The following is a 6,052-nucleotide window of genomic DNA, read 5'->3' as shown; positions in this document are numbered from 1 at the left end:
AAAATCACAAATACACCATTGCAGATCTTAAGGCTCAACTAAATGCTAAAAAGTCCATGTCTCCCAAAACGCTCAACAGCGATGGGACTAAAAATGTGCACTTCTTAAATGAGCCAGCCTGCTCTAATAATCCTGTATCTTTTCAGACAGGTGAAGCATGTGATAGAGTTTTGAACAGAGTGCCTGTTTCAGCCTTTAAGGTGATACGGCACCCAAACGGCACCGAGTCAACCATTCGGCGTCCTCTAACGGTAACTGAATGTAGCTTGTTTAAAGCAGAGATCGGACCATTGCCTTTGAAAGGGCCATTCGAACCATGGTGGAGACGCATTGTTAGCCTAAAACATGCATTTCAGCTTGAACCAAAAGATATTTGGCAAATTGTTATCAGCTCAATTCCAGATGTTCTGAACTACAAGATACCACAGGCTTTGATGACAGGCAACATTGTGCAGTCAATGTATCAAAATGAGCCTGAGGGTGAAATCTTTAATAGACTAAAACAATGTCTTCGCGATCTACGTGGTTGTAGTCCTGTTGGATGGGAACTGATTTTCAATCGGAAACAGAGTACTGAAGAATCGTTCGAGACATATGCAGAAAAAATGTTTGAACTGTTTGAGGAGTATTCTGGAATTGAAGGTGTTAACCACAACAATGTAACTCTCTTTGAATTACTACTTACAAATGCAGGGCCGCGTGTACAGCAATCGGTCATGTATGGTGCTTCTCCAGCAAAAAATACATTCGAAGGTATTGTTAGCTGGGCAACAAGAATTGAGTCACGAAAACAGATGCATGGTGAGGTAGCTGTGTTAGAATGTCATGAAAATCCTCCATTTACAGGAGAATTCAGAAAACCATACGGTGAAAAACTGAGCAGACTCTGTAATTCCTGTCACAAAACAGGCCATACAGAGGAAAAGTGCTGGTCATTGGGCAGAGGCAGACCTCCACCCTATTTAAAAAAACGCAGACAACCACACTCTGATGACACAAACCAGCGCTCTGCAAGTAACCAAAGCTCAAATGCATCCCTCACTGAGCTAACAACTTTGGTCACTCAAGGCCTTCAGCTATTAGCGTCATTTGCTAGTCGGGTAGCAGCCCAATAGCAAATGACTTAATAGTTTAACATCTAAATTCATTGAATCTGTCACATTTTTCCTTCAAATGTATTGACACGAGAACGAGCAGAGACTCTTCAGAGACCACAAACAATATAATTTCATTTATATTCTTAAATTCTAATATACATTATATTGTAATCGCCAAGCAGGCATTAATTGGAGAAGTGTGACATTAATCCTTACAGTTCGATTTCGTTGACCTGCTACCCAGTGCCAAAAGGGCGGAGGTGTGTTTTAATTTTTTGCCTTTAAAAAAACACTCCCAGAAGTGTGGCACAGGTAATAGCCAACTGATCAAGGAAGCAAATTTAGAAGGAGGGTGTGAACTAAACATCAGACAGACCACAGCCTTTTGCAGGTAACTGACCTGCACTAACCAAATGTGTGAACGACACCACAACACCGAAACAGGTGAACTAATTCATGCCCACAGATCTGGCTGTGATGAAAGCAACTTGACGTAAAACCCGAAAACTGGGATCTCTAAAGCTGTGACACAGCAGACTGTGAAGGCTCGACTGCAAGAGCAGCTTTTAGGTGTCACACACTGCACTGAAGCAACAGCAATAATTCAGACCTGGTCAATGAAAACTCGGTTTCATGTGACAGCTGGAATTAAAATTGCAATGGACATGATAATGGAGCAAGCAAAAGAATTCCACATGTCTGAATTTGAAACTGTTGAAAACATCAGAATTAACTGTGGTTCTCTCTGTATTTGTTTCTGTCAGGTTTACTTCTGCAATTCCTCAGGGGACGGATCCCAGGACGGCCGGACCTCACGATTGTTAGAACATAACCTGAGATTCGGGAGATGGGTGAAAAGACAATTCAAGAGGCCATTTACATCTCTCAATAGCACATCACTACATTAGCTTGGCCTCCCAGTATAGAACTGGAACTAAAATTGCAACACAATTGTTATAGAGTAGTTTCCACCCATCTCCTAGACATGAACACTGAACACACTCCTCCATCACTACACCCTCACAGCATCATCACCTGGAATAGATCAAGTCTATCCAGGCTGAACAGTACACATCATGAGAAGATAAAGATGACATAGAATCCAAAAGTGTCACTTCACTAAAGATCTATTGTGCATCTTCACACTAACAGAACCGAATGGCTTCACACACATAGGATGGGAAAGCTGATCCCATGACATAGCATACGCTATACACAACACTCTGCCAACTCATGGGAAAACACTGTAATATACATATGAATGGCTACCGTCACAAATCAATGATGCAAAAACAAAATTAAAGCAGAGGCAGACCTGCTATTAAATTTAAAAATGTTTAAACTTTCTGATTGTTGTTAGGGTGGTTGGAAAATCATAGGGCCAATGATTTCTCAACAAACCACTAATAACAGAAACATCATAAATAACAAATAGATCTGAAGTGTGAGCACTTCAATCAATTACAGAATTGTACAATTTAACCCTGTCATTGACTGTGACTTAGCCCCCCCCCCCCCCCACACACACACACCTGTTGCAAGGAATGAACAATCTCCATCCTTGTATGAATAAGCATGTTCCAAGTCACTTCTTATATCTGCATAAGTGGCTTACATTGGAAGATTCCTGAACAAACAGTGATTCTTCATATATATTTTTTAAATATTATTATTGTTATTACAAGACGTATTGATGCATACCATTTATCTGTTTATTTGAGTTGCACCGACTTCTTGCTGCATTTCCTTTGAGTAAGACCAATAATATTTTCAATTCTACTACCATTTAATATCATCACAATGGTGAAAGAATTGGATAATTAAAAATGGGACCATCTTATCTGACCTTGAGAAACATATGAGGCCAGATGTACCACTCACACTTGCTGACATGAACATGACGTGAATTTGTTTTGTTGCATTATGCGTTCTTATGCATTTCCTTAAGACTCTTCATATGTGCTCAATTGTGAAGCGGACATTTAAGATGCTGTTCAGGTGTCTCACACAAAGCAGTGTGGAGCCAAGGAGAACACCTTCATCCACTGAGGTCTGCCCAGACAACCGCACCGCTGGAGGTGACAGGATTGGTCAAGAAGGGACAGATTATCATCATGGGGAAGGTGAAGGGATGACACGTCAACTGAACAAGTCAAAAGGTCCAGATTGACTCTATGAACTTTGCTTACATCACAGGAAGAAAACCTGAACGCATTCATCCACCTGCTGGACTCAAGCTACATACACCTGGGGAGACCAAGTGTTCTGCAGGGGAACACAGCCCTCTGAGCTTCTACAGATGCTGACATTGCAAAGACAATTTTGAGTTACATCTCAAAGAGGCAAAGCAGTGACACACGTCGTATGTGGCAGGGCATGCAAGCCATCACCAACTATAGGCCAACATCACCTGCATGTGACAGTAATACCTCCCTCCCAGATGTGCCGAACCACTACACGTTTTGAGGCATAGAATGACACCATGGCGAGGAAGATCAACCCCTCCTCCCGAATCTGACGACCAAGTTATGTACTGTGTACCAGGGAAGGCTGCAGGACCAGACAACATTTCTGGCAAAGTGCTCAGAGGATGTGCAGAACAGCTGGCAGATGTTTTCACTGACATCTTTAATGTCAGTTGTTACGTCCATAGGGATGTAGGGGTTTATTTTTTGTTAGTGATTTTGTATATGATGTGGGGCTTGTTTCTGTGTTGCTCTTGCTCCTCCTAATGTCCACTTGGCATGATCAAGAGTGCCACCTGTTTCCTGACTTGTGTAAGACAAAAAGAACCTCAGATACTTTGATCTCCGGAGATATGGACACCACAAACACATACTGCCATTTGAGTGAAGTGGACATACACACCCCACAGAGTGAAGTTGCAGGAAAGCTTCTTTCCCTCCTGTCCTTCCTTAACATTTGTTCCTTCTCCCCCCTCTTCTTTCCCTTTACACATTCGTCTCTTCACTTAGAAAGATTATATAAAATTATAATGTTCTATGTCAATATAAGTGAACTAACAGAAATGTTTAGGTATCATTTAAAATGTCTCAGTGCGACTGGTACAATGGTCTCGTCACCACAGAAGTAAACCAAATGGTAATAAGGGTTTAGAGATACTTTGCTTATTGGGTGTGCACTTTTTCCCAGGGTCCTTCCTCCAAACTACCTCCTGTTCCTCGCCAAGGTTCCCCGCCCTGTGTCTATAACTCTACAACTACAACGGTAACTATGAGAAAGGATAAACCATTCGCAATACAATGGCTCCCTCTGCTGGTCACATAAATAACTAAACCAAGCCGCTCCGAGAGGTGTCAGGTGATGACCAGTGTATGCGGGAAGCACGCGCCCTATAACCGATTCACTGGTTTGAATGCAAATATCACCACTATAGCTTACAAACTATGCACAGAAAGTGCTTAACTGGTATTTCACAATGTGTAACCAAAGAATAATGCCCGAGTGGTAACTTATCAATAGAAAGAAGCATCACGACACGAGGCCTAGCCGAGCAGGAAAGCCTGAGCTTACATTTAGCCACACTAAACAGATGAAACACTACCAATCTAACCTTTGCAATGACAGTAAAAGAACAACAAAATACAGATTCTTACTTGTAAAGACGCAAACAGAATAAAGCAGCCTACTTGGGAAACCATGATTATACAAAGAAACCATTAGAAGTAATTAAGTTGGTTAGCTTGTTTCTATGGTAGGCTAATGGTCTTGACCTCTGGTTAGATATAATCTTACCTTAATGAAGTGTGTTCAGATCTATGGGGACTAAATCATATATTCTAGACTGAGTGAGTAGGCTGTCTAGAATATTAGTTAATCGCCTCTGTTAATGACCGAAACTGACGAGCTTATGTTTAAGAGATCGTATACCCGCCGGGTGGTGTGAGACTCAAAACATTATAGGAATCCGGATGAACGAATGTACTTTCAATAAAGAGTTAAATAGAATAGCTAATCAAACATTCACCTAAATCATCAATTAAACAAACATCAATTAAACCTTTTTCATTTTTGGAGTCAGAAGAAACAAAGAGGTAATTAAATTACTTTGCCACACTGAAAAGACAGTAATGCGCAGAAACCTTCACCTGCTTATTGGAAACTGTCGTTGGACCGACTGAGCAGGAGTAGCCTACAAACGAACCCAGAAAATTCCAAACCAAAACCAGTATTTCCTCTGAGAAACTGCCATCTTCCAGTCCCCTGACTTATTGTTTTCATTGTGTAGCAGCCTATGTTGGTTAACTTGTAATTAAGTGAACACAAAATAATATGCTGTGAGCTAACATCTGTGTGAGTATGGTAACCCTGTGTTTAGTTACCAGTTGAGTGTGTTAAAGGTATCCCTTTGTTGTTGTATCATGCTTAGGGCTGTCCTGTGTGGTCCTTTAAGTTAATACACAGTTCAATTTTGTTATATCTTTATCATGGGATCATATAGGGAGGTTGATGCATTTACTTTGATAATTCCTGTTTTCTCCTGTTTTTAAATAGAGAGGGAGTAAGGGAAGAGTTTGTCTTTGTCTTTTACTTTTGAAGCTTAGGGATAAGGCCGGACATACACTGTGTGATTTTTGTCCGAATTTCAGCCGAATTCGGACTTGTACGACTGTTTTTTTTTAGTTGGGCCAAATTTCTGCTTTGTCATGCAGTGTTCGTGCAGTGTACAGGGAGAAAAGAGAGGCAATACTCGCACAAAAAGTATTCTCGTTGCTTGATAAACTTAAGATTGAGCCACTGTAGTCACTTGGACTATTTTAACAATGTCTTTAACTTTTCTGGACCGGTAAGTTTCAATCCATTGAGAAGCCTATGGAGGAGTGATCCAGCTCTCAGATTTAATAAAAAATATCTTAATTGGTGTTCCAAAGATGAGCGAAAGTCTTACGGGGTTGGAACAACATGAGGGTGAGTAATTACTGACAGAATTTTCA

This window comes from Rhinichthys klamathensis, unplaced genomic scaffold, assembly GCF_029890125.1.
Source record: "Rhinichthys klamathensis goyatoka isolate OS25496 unplaced genomic scaffold, OSU_Roscu_1.1 h1tg000169l_1, whole genome shotgun sequence".
Taxonomy (NCBI): Eukaryota; Metazoa; Chordata; class Actinopteri; order Cypriniformes; family Leuciscidae; genus Rhinichthys; species Rhinichthys klamathensis.
This window is presented reverse-complemented; position numbering follows the sequence as displayed.